The 25062-nt window shown below is 41.1% G+C and overlaps 1 long non-coding RNA gene across 1 annotated transcript in view; it reads right to left on the reverse strand.

The window, feature by feature from the left end:
* The window catches only part of LOC140481805 (uncharacterized), a 135718-nt gene extending 111560 nt beyond the window's left edge, over positions 1-24158 (reverse strand). Inside the window, exons 1-2 of the long non-coding RNA XR_011961610.1 lie at positions 24068-24158; positions 10480-10526 (exon numbers count right to left, since the gene is read on the reverse strand). This is a non-coding gene — a long non-coding RNA (uncharacterized lncRNA). The remainder of the gene's footprint in view (positions 1-10479; positions 10527-24067) is intronic.
* Between the last annotated feature and the right edge of the window lie 904 nt (positions 24159-25062).

Here is a 25062-nt window from a genome sequence, read left to right on the forward strand (position 1 = left end):
CATAGCCTTCAATGCTATGGCATTTCAAGTGTACACCTAAATAGTTCCTAAATAACTCTGAGTCTATACTTGATGGAGTTTAGAGGGATGAGGGGGATCTCATTGAAACTTATGGAATACTGAAATACTCACATAGAATGAACTTGGAGAAGATATTTCCACCAGTAGGAGAGATGATGATCTGAGAGCATTGCCTCAGAGTGAAGGAATAGCCCTTTAGAACTGAGATGAGGAGAAATATTCTCTGTCAGAAGGTGGTCAATCTGTGGAAATCATTGCCACAGAAGTCTGTGCATGTCAAGTCATTGAGTGTATTTAAGATGGAGGTAGATGGTAGGGGATCAAAAGTTACCGAGAACAGCCAGGAGAATGGGATTCAAAAACATATCAGCCATGAGTAAATGGTGGAGCAGAGTCGATGGGCAGAGTGTGCTGATTCTACATCTGTATCTTACGGTCTTACAGAAATATTGGATGGCATCTTTCAAAGGTAGAATGTGATCATTTCAGATTATAAATTGTAATGAAGATTTGACCAGGTATCCTGTGTTTTCCTCAAAAGATGCTTGCTGCAAGTTGTTAACCTCTTTGTGCAAGTAGACAACAATAGTTCTGTGGTTCAAAGGTTTTTGTTTGGCATTTCAACATTGTCTGGAAATGTCCCATTTTCATAGAAAAATGGCATTGACACAATACAGCTAAACATTGTTTTTGTTTGTGCCATTTATTTTTAACTCCACATCTGAAACAATTAATTTTAGCACAAAAGGATTTAATGTTGTTTGTATTAGCCTATCCTAAGTTGTTTCGTCGTTTATATGCATTAGTAAGTTGACAAAGACAGATAATCTTCTTAAGACAGGTTAACTTTCAGTTTCCATCATTCTGTTTTGCTGTTCTTTTTGAATTTTAGCTTCTTTCTCTATCTGGACAGGTCTTTCCATTATGAAGTCCTCTTTTGATTGTTACAGATCTGAAAGGAATGGATCAGAAATTCTGAAAACAACTTTGTCTCAAATTAATTCTGACAGCAAATCTTCATAAACATAAAATTCTGACAATGTACAGAAAGTATGATTGAAATTGATGACATTTTCCTCTGAAAGACTTAACCTTACTCTTTCATCAATGTAAATTGTCAACTGTTCCTACAGTATAGTCATATGGTTTCTGTGTCTTTTCTTACATTCTGTCATTTTAAAAGATGATCTTCTATTGGACCTGTAGAATAAAGAAATGTATTCACTTGGTCTTCTCTTGGCTTCTTTAATCTGAAGCAGTTCTACATGTCACAAATTGTCTTTTCCATGCCATTCAGCTTAATTTCCTGTTTGAAGTATTTGTAGTTTTAAATATGCTAGGAAGTATATTATCTTTCTTCAGTTTCACTGTGTTTAGCTACTGTTTCTTTTTAATTGACTCAACTGTTGCAGGATTTTTCAGTGCTTTGTAAGTGGTTTTGTTGCTCAGAGTGTATGTTGGATAATGACTTAAATTGCATAAAAAATTGTGTTCTTCTGCAAGTTGTTTCAATTTTTGTAATTGTTCCACTTTAATGACTGGATAATGATGATAAATTGCCAGTGAAGATGTATTATTACAATGCTTTGTTAGTTTAATGAAGATTCTTTTTACTTCTAATTTCTTATTTCCACCCTCAGAATGTTTAAAAATTCCTTCTAATTAAAATTAGAAAACATAAAAATTTCAAAATTATACAACAATTTGTGCTGAAAGAAATATTACCATGCATTTAATAATTGCTGAAATTCTGTAATTTTAAGCAAAGTCATTTTTCCCTTTCTTAGAGATTTACATCCCCATTTATGGATGATTCACACCCTTTCTGCCACTTCATGATATAAAATTGTGCAACTTTAAATTTCAAAAAATGATATCACACCACTATTACATCTTTAAGAATATTTCAGGTGCATAATAAAACCTCATGTTTTCCTCAAAGCACTGATTCTTTTTTCCAAAGCAAGAACCTCTTATATCTTTTTTTTCACTCTCCTTTCTCAAATTGTACTGATCTAATAATTTTCCAAACAAATGCATCTTTATCAAAAACAGAAATTGCTGGAGAAACTCAGCAAGCCTGGCAGCATCTCTGGAGTGAGAGCAGGCTCAACATTTCAGGTTCAGTGATCCTTCATCAGAGCTAATAGCAGCTGGGAAGAGATAACATATATGCAGAGGAAGGGGTAGCAAGATGTTGGCAAAGAATTTCCAGCATCCATAATATAATGGATTAGCTTCTCAGTCCAGAATTTTCTTCATTAAATGAAAAAAATTTATTTTACTTACAGTGTTCAATATCAATTGTTGTATCCTCGGTTTATGATTCAGATGTTTCCCGTTGTAGCTTTGGTGTTCAGTTTTGCAGCCTTTCAAGTTGATGGCTGTGCTGCTTTCACAGAAACTGGCAGACTCCATGTGCTTTTCAGCTGCTGAATATTTAAAGATACTACCTTACATTTCTGATTGAATTGTTTTTATTTATTTCTCCTCAGATTACTTTTGAGGAGGAAAGCAATTCTTCAAGCTAGTGCGATCTGGTTGGCATCCACACTGCTGGCTACCATGCTATGCATTGTGCTCATATACGCTGCTACCATCTGGGATGCTTTGAGTAGGTTCACTGTCACAAATCTTTCTTACTGATATTAGTCTAATACACTGATATTAAATAGGGAAGGGTGTCCAAATGCTTTGAAGTATTAGAAAAGTATATCCACCACTAAATGTGATTCAATTATTGGAAACCATTTTTAAAATAAACCACATTGTGCTAGGAGTTACACCAGAAATGGATTTCAGACCATCAGCTGAGCCCACAAAATGATACAACTCTGCAGGCTACAAGCTATGTACATCAATACCCAGAACTTTGTTTTGTAGACAAAAGGAATTTGCCAACCACCCAACTATAGAATCCATCTACCAGGCCCGCTGTCAAGGAAAGGCTGTCAGTATTCTCAAAGATCCATCCCACCTTGGCAATGTTTTTCTACAACCTCTACCACCAGGGAGAAGGTACAGAAGCCTGCACAAACGCACCAGCCAGTTTCTAAACAGACTCTGCCTTACTGTTGTTAGAATACTGAATGGACTCACAAACTTTTTAACATTCACCTGTACCTGTGTTTTTGCTGATGTTTACCCATTATTTACTTATCTATGCTACTTAACTCTGTGATCTGCCTGTGTTGCTCGCAGGACAAAGCTTTTCACTGTGTCTCAGTACATGTTACAATGAATTCAATTCAGTTCAATTCAATTCAATTCACTTTGCATATTCATTGCAACTTTTCAAAAACAAAGGATCATGAGTACAGGCACAACTGCTACAGCTCATGATAACATCCCAGCCAATCAGAATCTACTCGCCTGCTGCTAGGATTAAGATTCACAGTTAACTGTTCTGGAAGCATCACCATGCCGATGATGATCCAAACATATCAGCACTTTCTCTCACGTTGTATAAAACAGTGTCTCTTTTTTCTCTCAAGTTTGCTTCTTGCATCCTACTTCTGATGAATGCAAGATGAAAAGCTTCAACTTGCAATCACCTTCTAGCTGATGAATAAATATAGTTTAACATTCTGGTGCACGACTTACAAGTTAGTTCTTCCCAGAAATAGTCCTTTGCATTCTATTGGGCAAGGGTTATCTTATTATGTCAGTTAGCTCTTCAGGTATGAACTGCCTTACACTACAGACAATAGCTCCTGTTGAGAAGTAGATTCGAGTATTAAGTATTACATAATGTGCAGTTTCTTCTATGAAGTAGCAAACCTTCAGACTGATCGTGAGCATCATGACAGGAAATCTAATTTTCTTTCAAAATGGCTTTGATTGGAAACTGGCAACCATCAGCCACTATTTCTCAACCTAAATATCACAGCAATCATTATATAATCTAGTTGATAGGGTAGAAATGATCTGAAGCAGGCTTCAAATAAAATGTACTTTTATTCTTGTCAAAGACCCATTACTGGTAAGCTTGTCAGAATTGTACAAGAGGTCTCTTAAGCAAAAAAACTGATCATTCGCTCAAGAAATATTTGGACAGTATATTCACATATGCTCTGTAGATACACAGAACAGTTTACATTCATTTTGCCGGGTCTAGCACTAGAATGCAATTGACTTAGTGCTCCTATTCATTTTTCATCCAGTGCCTCAGTTCATCTTAAATCGCTGCTGCAAGGTTGTTACTTCCTAAATTGACGATAGGAGAAATGTTTGTGTCACTTATCCCAAGTTCTAGCAATGCAGGATGTGAGATCACTAGTCCTTGCATACTTTCAGCTTTTTTCATAATCCAGGTCATTTGACACTACACATTGTCTCCATGAGCAGTCTGACATTGTCCTTGATCGAAGAGGGCACTATTCCCTGAGCTTGCAGCTTATTTGTGACTACTGGAACACATAATGCAGATTTATGTCCAGTTTCATTGCAGCATCCTGGATGCCATCTAATGGTTCCAGTTCATCTCCAGCTCTGCTCTGTTATGTCTCATGGTCAGTATGTGGTATACATTTAAGAGTCATGCTCACGCTATCACCACTGCATAATAACATATAACCTGAAGATGTAAAGGTTTCATATGCATCCTGTCCATGGATCTCTTGAAGCATGGCACACTAATCGAAGTGTCTGCTTCTGTCATAACCTAAAGTTTAATATTAGCCCAGTCACTGATGTGCCTGCAGAATGTAATGATTGTATATAATCATCATCTCTAAAAGATGTCTGCTAAATTCTTTAATACTATAATCTCTATACTTGGTTTCTTGTCTTACAGTAACTAACGTAAGTATTGCTGATCATATAACACAAAATTCACAATGGTATTAGCAGTAACTCTCTATAAAAACTCCAACAAAAAGAGGAAGTGTTGGAGAAAGTCAGCAGGAATGGTAGCAGCTGTAGAGAGAAAACAAAGTTAACTTTTTGAGTACAGGACCCATTGTCAAGAAGGAGAAGGTACTACAGATTATATAAGGATGGGAGACTATGTGGTAGGATGTTGTGAGGGGATGGGGGAAGATCCTGAGATGAGACGAAGCTAGTTTGAATAATGGAAACAATAGCTTGATGTTCAATGGTGATATCATAGTGTGGGGAAGATAGGAGCCAGCATCCAACAACTGGTGCTCAGCCTCCGTGAAGCATGTCAGATGACAGCAGCACCACCCTTGTCAGCAGGTTAGATTACAAGTCAGAGTTGGAGATGAGAGCAAATAGTGCAGTCTGTTTGAAGGAAGATAGATTAGAATGGGCGAAGGGAGCAGACAAATTAAGACAACAATATCACATCAGCAGTTCCCAATGAACACATCGAATGCAGGTCGAACACCAGGGTGAATGGTCCAGGTGGAGGCAGAGTGTTGGAAGTGAGTGAAGGATTCTGCAGGATGGGAAAAAGGACTCTGTTCAAAGAAATTTGCCTCACAAAGTGGTAAAGGTGATGGAAGAAAGATTTGACATCAGGACTTGTCTAAAATTCATGGAGATGAGGGCATTAAAGGATAAAGCAACATTATTTGCTGAATACAGACTGTTCCATATTAAAAACCAGAAAGTTATGATAAATACCCAAAGTGAGGTGGGGTTAGGAGGAAAGATGAAGTCAAAGGGAAGATGAGGGGAGGAACGTTCCAGAGGGGCATGGGTACACCTGCTTTGTTACAGCTTGCTTTCCTTAATACCTGAAAGGAAGAAAACCTGTTTCTTGTGAAAATGTTGAATCAGCTGAGAAGTGATGGAGAACTGGCAGAATGGACAGCTTTAAGATAACGTGAGGTGGTATTGAGAGCATGAGAGAGGTTGAGTGTGCGCATGTGACAGTGCATCGCACTGAGTGGATCTCAGGATGCAGTTGAGAACAGCTGACAAAGGGCTTCTGGACTTGAAAAGGTAACTCTCCAGACATGCTGCCAGACCTGCTGAGTTTCTCCACTATTTTGTGTTTTTGGTTCAAATCTCAAAAATTCATAGTTCTTTATTTTATTTAGTTAAATAAAGAATCTAATATTTTTGTGACAGATATTTTATAAGCTAAATGAAGAACAACTAAATAACTGTTTTGGACATTAGAGGATTCGAACAATCAGCAACAACAATTCAAATGAGTATAGATAACATTACACATACATAGTGCATTGACCACCAAGAAGATTTAAGTTTATTCAAGAGAAAATAAATTTCTAACATAACCTTAGTTAAAAGAAAGAAAAAGCAATTTAAAAAGCTGCAACACAAAGCCAGTGAACTGAATTATACTGGGGATTCATACAGGGAGACTTGATTTATGAATGCTTGACTTACGAATGCTCATACTCACAAAAGGAGCATAATTTTATAGACCTGACCAATGAAAAATTTCCTGTGCCTACAGACAGCTGCTTTACATTGTTCTGCATTGTGTTCTGACTTTTCCACAAATTCCAGGACAGATCTTGGAATTTCCTTAGCAATAGTTTCACAACAACACATGTAATGTTTGTGTTATTAAGGGACCAGTAGTCTTAAAGGGACTAGGACCAGTGGATTGGCAGTTATAAATTACACTGATATGAAGTCAGGGACACACAGCTTAAGATGGGCAGGTGGAATCATGGATAGCAGAAACATCCTTTTAGATTCAGCATCCAGTGGCAGCTTTACTGAAGTACAACTCTTCAAGTAGCTGATGCACTTTGTTGACAAATCAAAGAATGGATTAATCCAAGAAGACAACTCTAAAAAATATGCTTCCATTGGCAAGGAGGTATTTCACAGAAGTAATACATATGGTTTTCTGTCCAAGATCAGAAAAGATTTGGAATTTACTCAAAGATCAGCTCAAGGGAAGGCCTAACTTCAGTGTCAATAGGCACCAACTCATATCATGTAGACAGCAACCTCATGAGTCTGTCAACCACTTTGATGGAAGATGTTACAGCAAAGGACATGAGTGTGCGTTTTCCAAAGATTGATTTAGTTATCACCTCTACATCAATTCAAGGCTTTAGGAAAGATCTTTTGTAAAGAACAGTAGCTATATGATTGCATTACTGGAGGATAGGGGCAAGTATGAAGCCAAAGTGGTAGGACCCAACAACAATTAACTGCTTTAGGTGTAGCCAACACTATTGCTATGATCAACAAAGTGCACTAAATTAACAAATGATTTGGAGATGCCGGTGTTGGACTAGGGTGTACAAAGTTAAAAATCACACAATGCCAGGTTATAGTCCAACAGGTTTAATTGGAAGCACACTAGCTTTCGGAGCGATGCTCCTTCATCAGGTGATTGTGGAGGGCTCAATCCTAACACACAGAATTTATAGCAAAAATTTATAGTGTGATGTAACTGAAATTATACATTGAAAAATTGATTGTTAAGTCTTTCATCTGTTAGAATACAGTGATAGTTTCACTTCTCTCACTTCTTGTGTAAATCACAAAATCTTTTTTTGTCTTGACATTTATAAAGCATGTAACACCAAGGAACATTGGATATGCATGTGTGCAAAAAATCTGGTTCCAAAGGCTAAGCCAAACATTAGTACAAAATCCAAGTGACCAACAAGATGGCACAACATCTTGAGACTGGCAGCAAGGGAACTGGTAAGGAGGTTCAAAAATGTAAATACGTGGATGAGGATCAGAGTGAATCAAGTGAAAGGGAAACTTCAGAAAATGACCAGGCTTTCCACATTGTTACCTGCATGTATCATGTCAATAACACAAGGCAATCAGAATCAATGTTCTTTCTAAGCTGGGCAGCCATACAATTACACAGAGGGTCCATGCGCATTGATGGGTGTGTGGCTACATTAACGTCCAGTTCCAGAAGTCTCTGCCACTGCACAAACTTTGGAGATCTGGTTAATTTTTTTAAAATATATTTGTTCATGGGCTGTGGGTGTCACTGGCTAGGCCAGCATTTATTGCCCATCTCTAAATGTTCAGAGGGCAGTTAAGAGTCAGCTACATTTCCGTGGGTTTTTAGTCACATGTAGGCCAGACCAGGTAAGGATGGCAGTTTCCTTCTCGAAATGATATGAGTGAAGCAGATAGCCTTTTCCTGATAAGTGACAATTGTTTCATGGGCAACATTAGACTTTTAATTCCATAGTTTTATTGAATTCAAATTTGACCATCTGCTATGGTAGATTCAAACCCAGGTCCTCAGAACATGACTTGGGTCTCTGGATTAATGGTTTAGTGATAATCCTACTACACCTCCTGGAAAGGTGAAACAACACATCCTAAAAACTAAAATTGACAGAGAAATTTGTGCACCATATCCTGCAAGACATGAACCTAAGCAAGTGGTGCTCCATGGTACAACCTATTTCACAGTTTATAATGGATCACCAATCGCATACAGGGGTTGAATCATATTGCAGTGCCAATATTCAAGCACATCTTAAATTCCTGAAATCTTCAACTTCAAGATACTAATTATTCTGCTGTGGCATGACTACAGATCTCAGTATAGACACAACTCATGAGAGTCAGATCATGCCACAGTGGTTGAACAGACCCTAAAGGTCAAATCAGTCAATGATCTCCAAGGGGATGACTTTGAAATCAAGTACAAACCAGGTACCAGGCTGGTTACGTCTGACACATTGAGCATGTTATCCAACCTACACAAAGACCAAAATACAGAGGAACCTTGATTATTCGGCATTCAATTATCCAGATGTTGGATTATCAGGCATGTTTGCAAGGTCCAAATACTCAGCCAGACTATGTTAACTGGCAATCAATTATCCAGCATTCAATTAACTGAACGAAATACCGCCTACCCGTGTCCTTCGGGTAATTGAGGTTCCTCTGTATTCCTCTTCATCGATGCATTGCTATTGCAAACTATGAAATTGCAGACATTCTCCATATTGATCTCGCACCTTGGCTAAAGCCAATGTGCCCAAGTGCAATAATTGAGAAGATTCATTTGTTTTGTCTAGAGAGAAAGGAACTTGGCATTTGATGACAAGTAATATTTAAGGCTGATAGGTTCTAATGCCAGCCGCATTATGCCAGGATCCCATATCCATGTTACACCAGGAACACATGAGAGTCTAGCATTTGAATCTGTGTATTAGCCATGGGTGAATCAGGCCATATAATCATGAATACATGTGATGCATGACAAATGTAAAAAAAACCCGTTAGCAGACAGAGTCTCTAGATCCACGCAATGTTCCAATCAGATCTATTTACAGTGAATGTTGAAGATTATATCCTTCAAATTTCCCATTGTTCAATGACTTAGCGACAAAACAAGTATGAATTTCACAGACATCCAAGTGCTATTCTTAGTTAAACCAGAATCCCAGAAAAGATAGAGTCTAACAACAGACATCAATAAAGTCAGGCACAGTAAGTGGATAGTGACCGCTACCACATCATCACTCCACTATCCATGCTCAATTAGTCTACCAGAATGAATGGTATGTGTCATTGAACCAATGATCATTATGTGTCCAACAGTAAAACAAGATTTCTGTATTGCATTGGTACACTTTGATGCAACATTAATGGAGAAGGAATTAACATCTCCAGTGGAAATTAATCTCAGAAGACAAATATAAATGACCTTCCTCAATAATTAATTATCTCATAATTGCACATCGCAGACTGGTCCTCTTCAAAAGGGAGGCAAATGGCCTAGTGGTATTATACCTAGAATCTTAATCCAGAGGCCCAGGCGATTTCCTGAGGAAAGGGTGCAAGTCCCATTATACCAGATATTGGAATTTGAATTCAATAAAACTCTGGAATGAAGAGTCTAATGATAATCATGAAACCATTGTTGATTGTGGTAAAAATCCATGTGGCTCACTAATGTCCTTTAAGGATGGAAAATTATGTGCTTACCTGGTCTAAAGCAACAAAAAAAAGCCTGCAGGTACTGGAATCCAAAATAGACAGGCAGGAGGCTGAAAGAGCATAGCAAGCCAGGCAGCAGCAGGAGGTGGCGAAGTTGACATGTTTGTGTGTAACCCTTTTTAAGTCTGGGGCTGGGTGTGGGGGGAGCTGCAGATAAAGTGGATGGCGGGGACAGGGTGGTGAAGTGGAGATAGGTGAAGACAGGCAGAGAGAGCGACCTGGTTGGTCAATGGAGAAATGAATCCATTTGGTGGCAGGGAGCAGTGGAAGGGAGGTTATTTGAAATTGGAGAACTCAATGTTCAGGCTGTAGGTTGCCCAGGTGGAAGCTGAGGTGATGTTCCTCCTTTTTGAGATTTGGTTCATTGTTGCAATGGAGGAGGCCAAGGATGGTCATGTCAGAAAGGGAGTGAGAAGGTGAATTCAAAAGGGCGGTGACTGGGAGGTCCGGTCGGCACCTGTGATGCTCAGCGAACCATTCCTCAAGTTTACATTTGGTCTCCCTGATGTATAGAAGACCTTACCTGGTCTGGCCTATATATGATTCCAGAACCATAACATTATGGGTGACTCTTACCTGCTGTCTGGAGAATAAGTGCTAGCCGAGCCAGGGATTCCCATATCCTGTCAATGAATAAAAGAAAGTTAAGAATGAAAAATGAACAAGCAGGTAAAGAATGACCAAAACTGTACACTGGGCAGAGCATGAGTTACAAACACAAGTACAAGAGCTTAGATAACATAAAACATTTTTATAAATATACAACAATCCCAGGACATAACAAGTCAGCATGGTTCTACATTGCAGAGGAAGAGAAACCCGCTCAGACCAATGTACAATATAATGATCATGCAGAAGGGATTGAGGAAGCACACTCCAATAATTGTGCGATGATAACTAAAAAATAGAATGGAGAACATGGCATAATCTTCTGGACAGGTCACCAGTTAATAAGACTGTAATGCATAGGAGTAGATTTGGCCATTCAGACAATTATATCTACTCCACCATTTGATCATGGCTAATGATGCTTGTCAACCCAATAACCTTTCCCCATAACCTCTGATCTCCTTACCACCGAGAGTCTAGTTACCTCTGTTTTACAGACACTCAACCTGGCCTCCACAGTCTTCCATGGCAATGATTCACTTTGAAGTTCAGGACAAGTTCTCCAATGTCCAAAGTGTTACACTGAGCTTTGAAATGTTAGTTGTGTAAGCCTATTTTACCTGTTAGGTATATGTAGTCAATTTGATAATTGTGTTGTGTACAACCAAGTATATCTGATGGGATAAGTTTTATCATTGGTCATAAAAGAACAATCTTGTCTTATGTCCCACAGTCAGTCAATCAGTATACCTATGAGATATCCCACAGTCAGTATGTCAGTACATGTAAGAGATACGCAGATGCGACTGTATCATAACCTGTGACCTGAGGCTCTAAAAGTGCCATATGCTACCCTACCATGACAGATTTCTAACTATATGTTCTTCTATTGTTAGCTAATAGCTTAATGTTAACATAGACACAAATTGCTTGAAGAATGTAATGTCTGTACATAAATTATAGGTCTAATAAGTGATTAGATTCCCTACAGCGTGGAAACAGACCCTTTGACCCAACCAGTCCACACCAACCCTCCAAAGAGTAACCCACCCAAACCCATTCCCCTACACCTAACGCTATGGGCAATTTAGCATGACCAATTTACCTGACCTGCACATCCTTGGACTGTGGGAGGAAACCCACACAGACACAGGGAGAATGTGCAAGCTCCACACAGGCAGTCACCTGAGGCTGGAATTGAACCTGGGAACCTGGTGCTGTGAGGCAGCAGTGCTAACCACTGAGCCACCGTGCCACACCTTTGTTTCTAATAGAAATAATGCTCCACATGGCTTTGAGTTCACTATTGTCTTAATATCTCCATTGATGATTAGATTATCTACAGTATGGAAACAGGCTCTTCAACCCAACTAGTCCACACCGACTCTCCAAAGACTCATTTCCCGCTTAAAGATCACCAATGATTCTGACTCTGCCACTCGCACAGGCAGCGCAATCCATGCCCCCACCACTCTCTGGGTAAAGAATCTACCCCTGACATCCCCCCTATACCTTCCATCCTTCACCTTAAATTTATGTCCCTTTGTAACTCTCTGTTATTCCTGGGGAAAAAGTCTCTGACTGTCTACTCTATCTATTCCCCTGATCATCTTATAAACCTCTATCCCACCCCTCATCCTTTACTGTTCCAATGAGAAAAGGGCTAGCACTCTCAACCTATCATCGTACGACCTATTCTCCATTCCAGGCAACATCCTGGTAAATCTCCTCTGCACCCTCTCCAAAGCCTCCACATCTTTCCTAAAATGAGGCGACCAGAACTGCACACAGTACTCCAAGTGTGGCCTTACCAAGGTCCTATACAGCTGCAACATCACCTCACGACTCTTGAATTCAATCCCTCTGCTAATGAACGCTAATACACCATAAACCTTCTTACAAGCTATATCCACATGAGTGGCAACTTTCAAAGATCTATGAACATAGACCCCAAGATCCCTCTGCTTCTCCACCTTACTAAGAATCCTACCTTTAACCCTGTATTCCGCATTCTTATTTGTCCTTCCAAAATGGACAACCTCACACTTGACAGGGTTGAACTCCATCTGCCAGTCCTCAGCCCAGTTCTGTATCATATCTAAGTCCCTTTGCAGCCAACAACAGCCCTCCTCCCTATCCACAACTCCACCAATCTTCGTATCGTCTGCAAATTTACTGACCCACCCTTCGACTCCCTCTTCCAAGTCATTAATAAAAATTACAAACAGCGGAGGACCCAGAACTGATCCCTGCGGAACTCCACTTGTAACTGGGCTCCAGGCTGAATATTTACCATCTATCACCACTCTCTGACTTCGACCGGTTAGCCAGTTCTCTATCCAACTGGCCAAACTTCCCACTATCCCATGCCTCCTGACTTTCCGCATAAGCTTACCATGGGGAACCTTATCAAATGCCTTACTAAAATCCATGTACACTACATCCACTGCTCTACCCTCATCCACATACTTGGTCACCTCCTCAAAGAATTCAATAAGACTTGTAAGGCAAGACCTATCCCTCACAAATCCATGCTGGCTATCCCTAATCAAGCAATGTCTTTCCAGATACTCATAAATCCTATCCCTCAGTACCCTTTCCATTACTTTGCCTACCACTGAAGTAAGACTAACTGGCCTGTATTTCCCGGGGTTATCCTTATTCCCTTTTTTGAACAGGGGCACAACATTCGCCACTCTCCAGTCCCCTGGCACCATCCCCATTGACAGTGAAGACGAAAAGATCATTGCCAATGGTTCTGCAATTTCCTCTCTTGCTTCCCACATAATCCTAGGATATATCCTGTCAGGCCCGGGGGACTTGTCTATCCTCAAGTTTTTCAAAATGCCCAACACATTTTTCTTCCTAACAAGTATCTCCTCTAGCTTACCAGTCCGTTTCATACTCTCCTCTTCAACAATATGGTCCCTCTCATTACTATCCTGAGGAACTCCTGCAGAGGTATCCAAGAGATGACCAATCTCGAACAACAAATTTTCATTTGATTCATGTCCTTTGTGCCAGGTTTGACTCTAAACAGAGAGAGTTTTCTCCTTGTTTCCTAATGACTGCATTTTATGCTAGAGAGCTTTGATGCCATGCTCTGCCAAAGGTGTGGCAGTTATGATATCAAGGGCTGTCACTCTCATCTCACCTCTGGAGTTCATCTCTTTTGTCCATGTTTGAACCAAGGCTGTAATGAGATCAGGAGTTGGTGGAACTCAAACTGGGCATCAGTGAGCTGGTTATTGCTGAGCAGGTGTTGATTGAGAGCACTGTGGATGACAGTTTACTGATGATCAAAAGTAGACTGGTGGGGTGATATATGGGCTGTGTTGGATTTGTCCTGCTATTTGTGTATGGATGTAACTGGGAAATTTTCCACATTGGAATTGATATGATAGTGTCATAGCTATATAGGAGTAATTTTGTGATGAGTGTAGCAAGTTCTGGAGCTCAGATCTTTAGTACTATCATAATGTTGTATGTACCCTCAACTTTAGCAGTATCTAGTGCCTACAGCTATTATTTGATGTCAAGTGGAGTGAATCAAATTAGCTGAAGATTAGCCACTGGATGAGCCCAAGATGGGCCATCCAGTCAGCACTTCTGGCTGAATATTGTCACCAATGCTTTAGCCTTAATATTTTGGACTGATGTGTTGGGCTCTCCCATCATTAAGGAAAGGATATTTATCGAGTGTTTTTTTCCAGTGAATTGTTTAATTGCACACCATTACTAATGTGGCATGATTGCAGTGCTTAGAGCTGACCTATTGGTTGTGGGATTGCTTAACTCTATCTATCACCTGTTGCTTATGCTGCTTGGCATGCAAGTAGTCCTGTTTGCAATTTCACCACTTTGACACATGATTTTTTTGTTATTCCTAGTGCTTCTCCTGAGATGCCCTCCTGCCATCTTTGTTGAGCCAGTGTTGATCCCTGGCTTAATAGGTTATAGGTAATACCAGATTAGAAGAATGTATTGGAGTATGATTCTGCTACCACTGAAGGCCCACCGTCCTTCTTGAGCTGTTGAGCTGTTCCATTCCATTTATCATAGTGCCAATGCCACACACATGTTATCAGTATCTTCAAAGGGAAGATTTGTCTTTGTCCCTGCATAGGTCTGTCTGACAGTCACTCTCATTAGTACAGTCATGGACAGATTCATCTAGGGTAGGTGGATGACTGAAAATGAGATCTAGTATGCATTGTTGGTTCCCTCACTGTCTAAGACAGACCCAATCTCACAGCTACGTCTTTTAGAATTCAATCAGCTTGTTCCATGATTGAGCTTCTCTTGGTGGTGGACATTGAAGTCATCCACCCAGAGTACATTTTGTACCCTTGACACTCTCAGTGCTTCCTACAACTGTTGCTCAATGTAAGATAAGTAATAATTCATCAACCGTATGATGTACAGTATGCATCAATCAACATTAGACTTTCTTTCTCAAGTTTGACCTAATGCCATGAGACTTCATAGCATCCAGAATCAGTATTGAGGATATCTGGAGCAAGTCTGTCCTGACTGTATACTTCTGTGACACTACCTCTGCTGGTGGAACAGGACATACCCAGGAATGGTGATTATATTTTCTGAGACACTATCTATAAGATATGATTGTATGAGTATAATTATGTCAGGCTCTTATTTGATTCACCTATGAGACTGCTGTCCCAATTTTGGTACTAGTTCCTAGGTGTTGGTAAAGAGGACCTTGCAAGTTCACCATTGTCATTTCTGGGACTTTGGTCAATACTGGTGGTCCATTCAGTTCCATCCTTTTTTTAGGCTTTCTAGTGGTTGATACAACTGTGAAACTTGGTATTTCAGATGACAGTTTAAGAATCACTGGTTTCTGGATATCCACCAGGTAAGAACAGCAATCTTTGTGAAACAGACTTTTCATTATTAATGTTTTATTCCATGGTGGGTTTGAAATTGAGAATTCCAGGGCATTACCTGGGTTTCTGATTATTAATCCAGTGACAATACCATCATCATTACCATTACCTTCCTCTCTTCCATGAGCTAATATAAGCTTCACTGCACCAGATAAACACCTTAATAGAAGCAAAACTCACTGCAACTTCTACTCAATTTGGACCATCAGACAACAGGCATCAAAAGGTATTCCATCCAGATGTCACCTGTTGATGTGACTCTGGTGATAGACATAAGCTTCAAATAGAATCTTATGTCATCATAAACATAATTGAGATTCCTCAAACATTGTGTCCACTTCCTGGTCCATCCTTGCAAAACTGTGCAGTATTTTTCTGCTAATTTCATCAAGCACATTGTTGTTCTCTGCATGATACTCAACCATTACCTGGTTTGGTTCTCTGGAGAAAATGAGGAGAACAGCATCACAAACAAAAACATCATAAACAGCTTTACCCATCAACTCCCCTCAGTATCAGGCCCCTCAGAACAATTTATCCCACTATTGGCATTCATTGTTCAGCCATCTCTTCCTATCCCTTGCATACAGTTTTCTGGAGATCTTTCCACACATGGTACATAAGGTTGGTACATAAGTTGGCAGGATTGTAATCTTCATAAAAATAATCTTCAAAATTAGCACCTTACTCTCTTATTTCTTACCAACTGCAGCCACAATGCATCTCCCCTTGAAGAGCTGAAAGTTGCCTCTAAGTAGAGTCAATGACACCTGCTTTCTTTGTAACCCTAACAGTGTCCCAGCCAATAGATTTTGCTGCTGCTTCTCCATTTCAGTACCATGAAAAGCAAGTGGTGTGCATGTGATCACTGCCAATGTGTGTGTACAGTGCACTCAGCAACTCCCATGTACCCACTTTTCAGAACAAAATTAAATTTCTTGGCCAAGGGCTTTAAAGTAGATCATCAACTTGCTACTAAGTAATTTCAATGAACAGAGAAACTTCTGCTCGCTCCAGTGTTAATTTATCCGGTCAAAGAAGCAGCTTGACCCTGATTGTTATGCCATAATCCTTTTCCAGCTATTTCAAAAGATCCTATCGTTCTCAGGATTTTATTTCAATACAAAGTCTTGTCCCTGGGGTGGGGGAGTCCAGAAATAGAGGACATAGCTTCAGAGTGAGAGGGCAACTTTATCATGCAGATGGTGGTGCATGTATGGAATGAGCTGCCATAGGAAGTGATGGAGGCTGGTACAATTGCAATATTTAAAAGGCACCAGGATGGATATATGAATAGGAAGGGTTTGGAGGAATATGGGTCGGGTGCTGGCAAATGGAGCTAGATTAGATTGGGATATCTGATCAGCATGGTCAAGTTGGACTGAAGGGTCTGTTACCGTGTTGTATATCTCTATGACTCTATGACTCTATTAAAGTCTTTCCAGTTCATTTTTTCAAATTTTCATTATTTTTTTCTCAGCTTAGATCTTATTTTACAAACATTCTAGAAACATTCATCTAGGTTTGCCTGTCACAAAATGAAGGGATTACTTGACACAAAATTATTTTATAGGCACAGATGTGGCAAATTCAAATTGGATACCACTTTACAGCAGATTTTTTTCCACAACAATCTGCTTTGAAATTAAAATTAATTAGCCTTATCATACAGTATTCTTGATTTTTTTTACTAACAAAATACTGGAGGTATCATTTACTTTGTTATTAAAAATGTAGTCCAAGGGTTAACTTAGATAAAATTCTAGTTGACCAACAACCTGATAATAATTCCACATTTGAAGGTAGTTTCCATTACAGCACAAATCACTACAATGTTCATTTGATGCTTAATTTAGTTGCTTCATTCTAAAATATGTTCTTTAATGGTGAATAAAGAACCTTGTTTTTAATTGACAAATTTTATTTCAAAAAATGAAATACGTTGATCAATATTATTATATTTGGGCCTTTGGCAAGATTCATTTTCATTATCTTTCAAATAAGATCAATTTATAGCATAACGGCATGGTTATGCCAACAAAGCACAGTTTCATTTGCACGTAATCAGGTTTCAATTCAAAATAATAGCCAAGCTATGAAGAGCAGTGACCCAGCATAAGTCCTCCAACTCTATGTCTTTTCAATGTGCACATTGAACAAACACAAATAGCAACAGTTTGTTTAACACATCATTACCAATCAAAGCAAATTTGAAGAGACAGGTTTATTTCTCAAGATTTTTGTTCCCACTGTTCACCAATTTCTTTCTCTGTTTCATTCTAATGACAGCACTATTTCTAAAACTGATCACAAGAAGAATGACTCACAGCTGTGCCTTGTTTTTCTTAATCAATAGCAATAAATTAATGTCTGTAAAATAGAGGCATAGAATCATAGAGATCTGAAGCACAGATGATTTATATATGCTCTTATAAAAAATCAAAACATTATATCATTCATACGCTATACACTAAAGCAAAAAACAATTAAAGAAGATTTTCTAATATGTTAAACTAAAAGAATAATTAGCAGTACACATGTTTGGTTTGATGTAGCAGTTTAAGTCCCTTTCAAGTCTTTCCCCTTTCACCTTAGATCAATGCCCTCTCGTTCTGTACTCCTCAACTGTGGGGAAAAGACTTTGTCTATTCACCCTATGGTAAAAACAATGACTGCAGATGCTGGAAACCAGATTCTGGATAAGTGGTGCTGGAAAAGCACAGCAGTTCAGGCAGCATCCGATCCATGGCCCTCAGATTTTATAAACTTCTGTAAGATCACTCCTCAGCCTCTGACGTTCCAGGGAAAATAGCCTCAGTCTATTCAGAATCTGCCGATAGCTCAAACCCTCCAAACCTGGCAATATCCTTGTCAATCTTTTCTGAGCCGTTTCAAGTTTCACAAGATCCTTCCAATAGCAGGGAGACCAGAATTGCACACAATTATTGTAATAGTGACCTAGTGGCAAATAAAAACCAAAAAATCTGGGGACGTTGTAAATCAAGAACAAAAACAGAAATTGCTGGACAAGCTCAGTATATCTGGCAGCATCTGTGAAGAGAAACCAGAGTAAACAATTTGGGTCCAGTGAGGAAGGATCACCAGATCTGAAATGTTAACTCTGATTTCTCTGCATGGATGCTGCCAGAGGAGCTGAGCTTTTCAAGCAATTTCTGGTTTAGTTCCATTAAATGGTGTTGGTTCAAGCTTGTCCTTGACTTGAAAATATATTCTGGATTAGTGGTGCTGGAAGAGCACAGCAGTTCAGGCAGCATCCAAGTAGCTTCGAAATCGACATTTTGGGCAAAAGCGCTTCATCAGGAATAAAGGCAGTGAGCCTGAAGCGTGGAGAGATAAGCTAGAGGAGGGTGGGGGTGGGGAGAAAGTAGCATGGAGTACAATGGGTGAGTGGGGGAGGGGATGAAGGTGATAGGTCAGGGAGGAGAGGGTGGAGTGGATAGGTGGAAAAGGAGATAGGCAGGTAGGGCAAGTCCTGACAAGGATCTGGATTAGTGGTGCTGGAAGAGCACAGCAGTTCAGGCAGCATTCAAGTAGCTTCGAAATCGACGTTTCGGGCAAAAGCCTTTCATCAGGAACCTGATGAAGGGCTTTTGCCCGAAACGTCAATTTCGAAGCTCCTTGGATGCTGCCTGAACTGCTGTGCTCTTCCAGCACCACTAATTCAGAATCTGGTTTCCAGCATCTGCAGTCATTGTTTTTACCAAGTCCGGACAAGTCATGGGGACGGTGCTGAGCTGGAAGTTTAGAACTGGGGTGAGTTGGGGGAAGGGGAAATGAGGAAACTATTGAAGTCCACATTGATGCCCTGGGGTTGAAGTGTTCCGAGACGGAAGATGAAGCGTTCTTCCTCCAGGCGTCTGGTGGTGAGGGAGCGGCGGTGAAGGAGGCCCAGGACCTCCATGTCCTCGGCAGAGTGGGAGGGGGAGTTGAAATGTTGGGCCACGGGGCGGTGTGGTTGATTGGTGCGGGTATCCCGGAGATGTTCCCTAAAGCGCTCTGCTAGGAGGCGCCCAGTCTCCCCAATGTAGAGGAGACTGCATCGGGAGCAACGGATACAATAAATGATATTAGTGGATGTACAAGTAAAACTTTGGTGGATGTGGAAGGCTCCTTTAGGGCCTTGGAGGTGTGGGCACAGGTTTTGCAATTCCTGCGATGGCAGGGGAAAGTGCCAGGATTGGAGGGTGGGTTGTAGGGGGCGTGGACCTGTACAGGTAGTTACAGAGGAAACGGTCTTTGCGGAAGGCGGAAAGGGGTGGGGAGGGAAATATATTCCTGGTAGTGGGGTCTGTTTGGAGGTGGTGGAAATGTCGGTGGATGATTTGGTTTATGCAAAGGTTGGTAGGGTGGAAATGAGCACCAGGGGAGTTCTGTCCTAGTTACGGTTGGAGGGGTGGGGTCTGAGGGCGGAGGTGCGGGATGTAGACGAGATGCATTGGAGGGCATCTTTAACCACGTGGGAAGGGAAATTGCGGTCTCGAAAGAAGGAGGCCATTTGGTGTGTTCTGTAGTGGAACTGGTCCTCCTGGGAGCAGATCCGGCAGAGGTGGAGGAATTGGGAATACGGGATGGCATTTTTGCAAGAGCTCGGGTGGGAAGAGGTGTAATCCAGATAGCTGTGGGAGTCGGTGGGTTTGTAAAAAATGTCAGTGTCAAGTCGGTCGTCATTAATGGAGCTGGAGAGGTCCAGGAAGGGGATGGAGGTGTCAGAGATGGTCCAGGTAAATTTAAGGTCAGGGTGGAATGTGTTGGTGAAGTTGATGAATTGCTCAACCTCCTCGCGGGAGCACGAGGTGGCGCCAATGCAGTCATCAATGTAGCGGAAGAAGAGGTGGGGAGTGGTGCCGGTGTAATTACGGAAGATCAACTGCTCTACGTAGCCAACAAAGAGACAGGCATAGCTAGGGCCCATACATGTGCCCATGGCTACCCCTTTGGTCTGGAGGAAGTGGGAGGATTCAAAGGAGAAATTGTTAAGGGTGAGGACCAGTTCGGCCAAACGAATGAGAGTGTCAGTGGAAGGGTACTGTTGGGGACGTCTGGAGAGGAAAAAATGGAGGGCTTGGAGGCCCTGGTCATGGCGGATGGAGGTGTAGAGGGATTGGATATCCATGGTGAAGATGAGGCGTTGGGGGCCGGGGAAACGGAGGTCTTGGAGGAGGTGGAGGGCGTGGGTGGTGTCTCGAACATATGTGGGGAGTTCCTGGACTAGGGGGGATAGGACAGTGTCAAGATAGGTAGAGATGAGTTCAGTGGGGCAGGAGCATGCTGAGACAATGGGTCGGCCAGGGTGGTCAGGCTTGTGGATCTTGGGAAGGAGGTAGAACCGGGCAGTGCGTGGTTCCCGGACTATGAGGTTGGAAGCTGTGGGTGGGAGATCTCCTGAGGTGATGAGGTTGTGTATGGTCTGGGAGATGATGGTTTGGTGATGGGGGGTGGGGTCATAGTTGAGGGGGCAGTAGGAAGAGGTGTCCTCGAGTTGACGTTTGGCTTCAGCGGTGTAGAGGTCAGTGCGCCAGACCACCACTACACCCCCTTTATCCGCTGGCTTGATGGTGAGGTTGGGATTGGAGCAGAGGGATTGGAGGGCTGCGCGTTGTGAGGGTGAGAGGTTGGAGTGGGGGAGGGGGGACGACAGGTTGAGACGGTTAATGTCCCGGCGGCAGTTGGAAATGAAGAGGTCGAGGGCAGGTAATAGGCCAGCGTGGGGTGTCCAGGTGGATGCAGTGTGTTGGAGGTGGGCGAAGGGGTCCTCGGAAGGTGGGCGGGAGTCCTGATTGTGAAAGTAAGCTCGGAGGCGGAGACGACGGAAGAATTGTTCGACGTCACGGCATATATTAAATTCATTGATGCGTGGACGGAGGGAATGAAGGTGAGTCATTTGCTGAGGACTGATCGTTCGTCCTCTGTGAGGGGAGGTCTGGGGGGATGGTGAAAACTCGGCAGGGCTGGGAGCTGGGATCTGGTGTGGGTGTAGAGCTGGGAATGGGGGCGGAACCTGTAACTGGAGTGGGTGTGATTGTGGGGGGAATGGGGGTGGAGTCATGAGCAGGGGTAGTGTTCCCTTTGGGGTTCTGGGGGGTGGGGATAGTGACAGTGGGGTCTGTGGGGGGCATGTCAGCAGAATGCAGGTGAGTGGCGCTGGTGGGGGCGGAAATGGTGGTGACCACGGCAGTAGGGGTGGTGGAAGTCACTGAGCATGTGGCATCAGTGATGATGTGAGGGCCGGAAGTGATGTCAGGTGTGATGCATGAGGAATTGTGAGGGGTGGAAGTGGTTGTGGGAGTGGCCATGATGGGGGCGGAAGTGGCATCATCAATCAGTGTGGGGGTGTTAGCTGCATCAGCCGCATGGCGAATGGTGGAATAGGTTCTGAGGCCAGGGGAATCTTCTGGAATGTTTGAGGAGCGCTGGTTATGGAGGTGGGTGGATAAAAGTTTGTTGTACTTACAGTTTTTGATGTTTGAGATGGAATTGAAATACTGTTTTTTGAGAGTATGAATTCTCCTGAGGAAATATATTGCTATTTCTTCACTGATGCTAGGTCAAACACCTGGAATTCCTTCCCTGAGGGCATTGTGAATCAGCACACAGTAAGTGGATTGTAATAGATCAAGAAGGAAGCTCCTCACCAAGGAAAATGCAATCAATGTTGGCCAGCCAGTGATGCGAACATCCCACGAGTTAATAAATGTTTAAAATTTGAATTCATGTACCCAAAACATTTGCCTGGGACACGAGAGTTCTCACCTTGTAATGTTGCTAAACTAATTTTGCAGTTGTGCAGTTGAGTTTCTAAAGGATTAATTGTGAAACTTAGCAATTGCTTTCATACCCTGTTTCTATTTCTCCTTTTCAAAATTTCCTGATCTGCCTCAATATCGAATATGGTCTTTTGTGTGTTAGTTCGCAAAAATATTATGTTTTGAAGTCATATCTGGAAGTTCCATCATTTAAGCTGTCAAAAAGATGCTACCCACTCATCAGTGTGAAATAATGATTTGCAAAATGTTGAATCATTTGCCATGCTTAGTGAAAGCATGCCTCTTTCATAACTTTAAATATGGATGCTGTATTCATACAGATATTCCTGGAATGGCCTTTTAATTGAAATGGTCATTGATGAACTGCTAAGATGGCTGTGAAAAGTCAGATAACCTTTGTTTATTCGGACCATATTATCTGAAGCTTTTGGAATATTCTAATTGAATCCCCCTGAATGGGATCTTCTCCTGAATTGGACAGGCAAAGACAAATGCCATCTGTAAGATTTATATACACTATTGTTAATGATTCGCCTAAAAACTTAAAGCAGAAAAAAAACTCTCCAATTGCTCATCTCCAAAACCAATGCTTTCACAAAAGAGTGCTGAATAGACTAGTTATCTACAAAATGCATGTGAAAGACCACAATGTATAACCTATCGTGTATGAATTGTCATTTATCTTTAAGACATCCTGGCGGGACAATGGTTATTGATCACGTGATTGAAATTGGCTCCTAATGCAGAAATTCTTAATTATCCCAAAAACAAGGAAAAGGAACAACTACACAAGAAACCTGAAAATTCAATAGATTCTACAGAATAGAGTGTTGTATTTGTCTTTTAAGAACTGAGAGACTGTAAGATCTTTGAATATCTGCCAGCCTAATTCCAAAACTTGAAGTCCATCTGTAACAAAATTTGCCTGCCTGTTGCAATCGCTTAACTTGCTGACCTGCTGAATATTCTTCTTGCTGAAGCTATTCAGCAAATATCTAACATCTGACTTTAGCCGTTTTAGTTAATTTATAATTGACCTGTAATGCCACATCTCTGGAGCAGATGGGTCTTAAAGCTGGGCCTCCTAATTCAGATGCACGTACTCTACCACTGTATCACAAAAGCTCTTAAAAGAACTGTAATTCAGGATTGGGCAAGAACCTGCTATGTCAAACCAAACATGTGAACTGCTAATTACTCTTTTAGTTTAACACATGAGAAAATCTTCTGTAATTGTTTTTTGCTTTAGTGTATGGTGTATGAATGATATAATGTTTTGATTTTTTATAAGAGCATGTATAAATCATCTTCATTTTTAAACCATCAAAGTGGGGTTGCTGTTTCTTCAAATTGACAACACACTAAAGGGACCTTAGGAAAACACATATCTACCTTTCCCCTCCAAAAAAAATCTCATGGACCGTGAATAGTAGGTAAAGAAATTGGGGTTTTCGGTTTATTTTTCCTCCACTTTCCATAATATAGAGCAGCATTTTGGATTGCTTACAATTATCTTACATTGAAACAGAAACAATCATTAATAGTCTCTTTCATTGTCCAGTCAACAAATATAAACAGTAAACAATAAAGAGCCTAGCATGCAGCAATGAGATTGAACAAAAATGTGCTGCATGTGATTTCCAGTTCAGCATATTTAATATAGTCAAACATTGGGCAGAACTCCATAATTATTTAGAGCTATTCATTCTTATGTCCCATATTTCTAAACCCTGATTATAGAAAGAATAACTTATAAGTTATCACATTGCAGTAGTTTCAGTTGTGGCATAGTTGTAGCCCACTCACTCTGAGTCAGAAAATTATGGGTTAAAGTCACATTCCAGAGGGTTAAGCACAAACCTTCAGGCTGACAGCCCAATGCAGTAGTGAAGAAGTGGTTCACTGTCAGAGGTGATGGCTTTCTATCTTCTACTTTTACAAGCCGTGGAGTCAAAGGTTCTAGGGGACAGACAGGAAAGAGTTAAAACAAAAACCAGATCAGCTGTGATCTTATTGAAAGCTTGAAATGCCAAATGACCTATTCCTGTTCCTCAGTCCTGTGTTCTCATTACACCTTCTGTCAGATATATAAGCTACATGTAAAAACCCTATGACACAATTTCAAAGAAGAACAAGAAAGTTATCCCGAATGTCTTGACCAAGTTCTACTCCTCAATCAAAATGACAAGTGCTTGGTTACCTTGTCGTAATCACGTTGTTTTTATATGAGTTGACTGTCGTAAATTACCTACACCATAACTGCAAATACACACCACGAAGAAAGTACTTCAATAGCTGCAAACCACTTTTTGACCAATGAGGCCACTTAATCTGCTGTGTAATGTTGCTCAATCAATCCTCTCGTTCCTGGGGCATCATTGTTGGCATTCCTCAGGGTATTGCCCTGAGCCCAACCATCATCAGCTGCCAAATTCATGACCTTGCCTCCAATGTAAGGACAGAACGAGGGATGTTTGCTCATATGCAGCCAGACAACACTTGGGATTGGGCTGATAACTAGCAAGTTCACGCCATGCAAGCTTACGGCGATGACCATTTCAAACAAGAAAGAATCCAAAAATCCCCCTTGACATTCAATGGCATTACCACTTCTGATTCCCCCGCCCCCGCCCCCAACAACATTCTATCAGTTTCCACTGATCAGAAATTGAACTAGGAATGTCCCATAAATACAGTGTCTATATGAAAAGCTCATAGGCTGGGAGAATAATTCAACCCCGACACCTGTTTAAAAGACACAACTCAGGGATGTCATGGAATATTTCCCATGTGCCCAGATGAATGCATCTCTGCAAAGAAGTTTAATGCTATCTAAGACAAAACACCCTTGCTTA

The sequence above is a fragment of the Chiloscyllium punctatum genome, chromosome 10 (genome assembly GCF_047496795.1).
Source record: "Chiloscyllium punctatum isolate Juve2018m chromosome 10, sChiPun1.3, whole genome shotgun sequence".
NCBI classification, from domain to species: domain Eukaryota; kingdom Metazoa; phylum Chordata; class Chondrichthyes; order Orectolobiformes; family Hemiscylliidae; genus Chiloscyllium; species Chiloscyllium punctatum.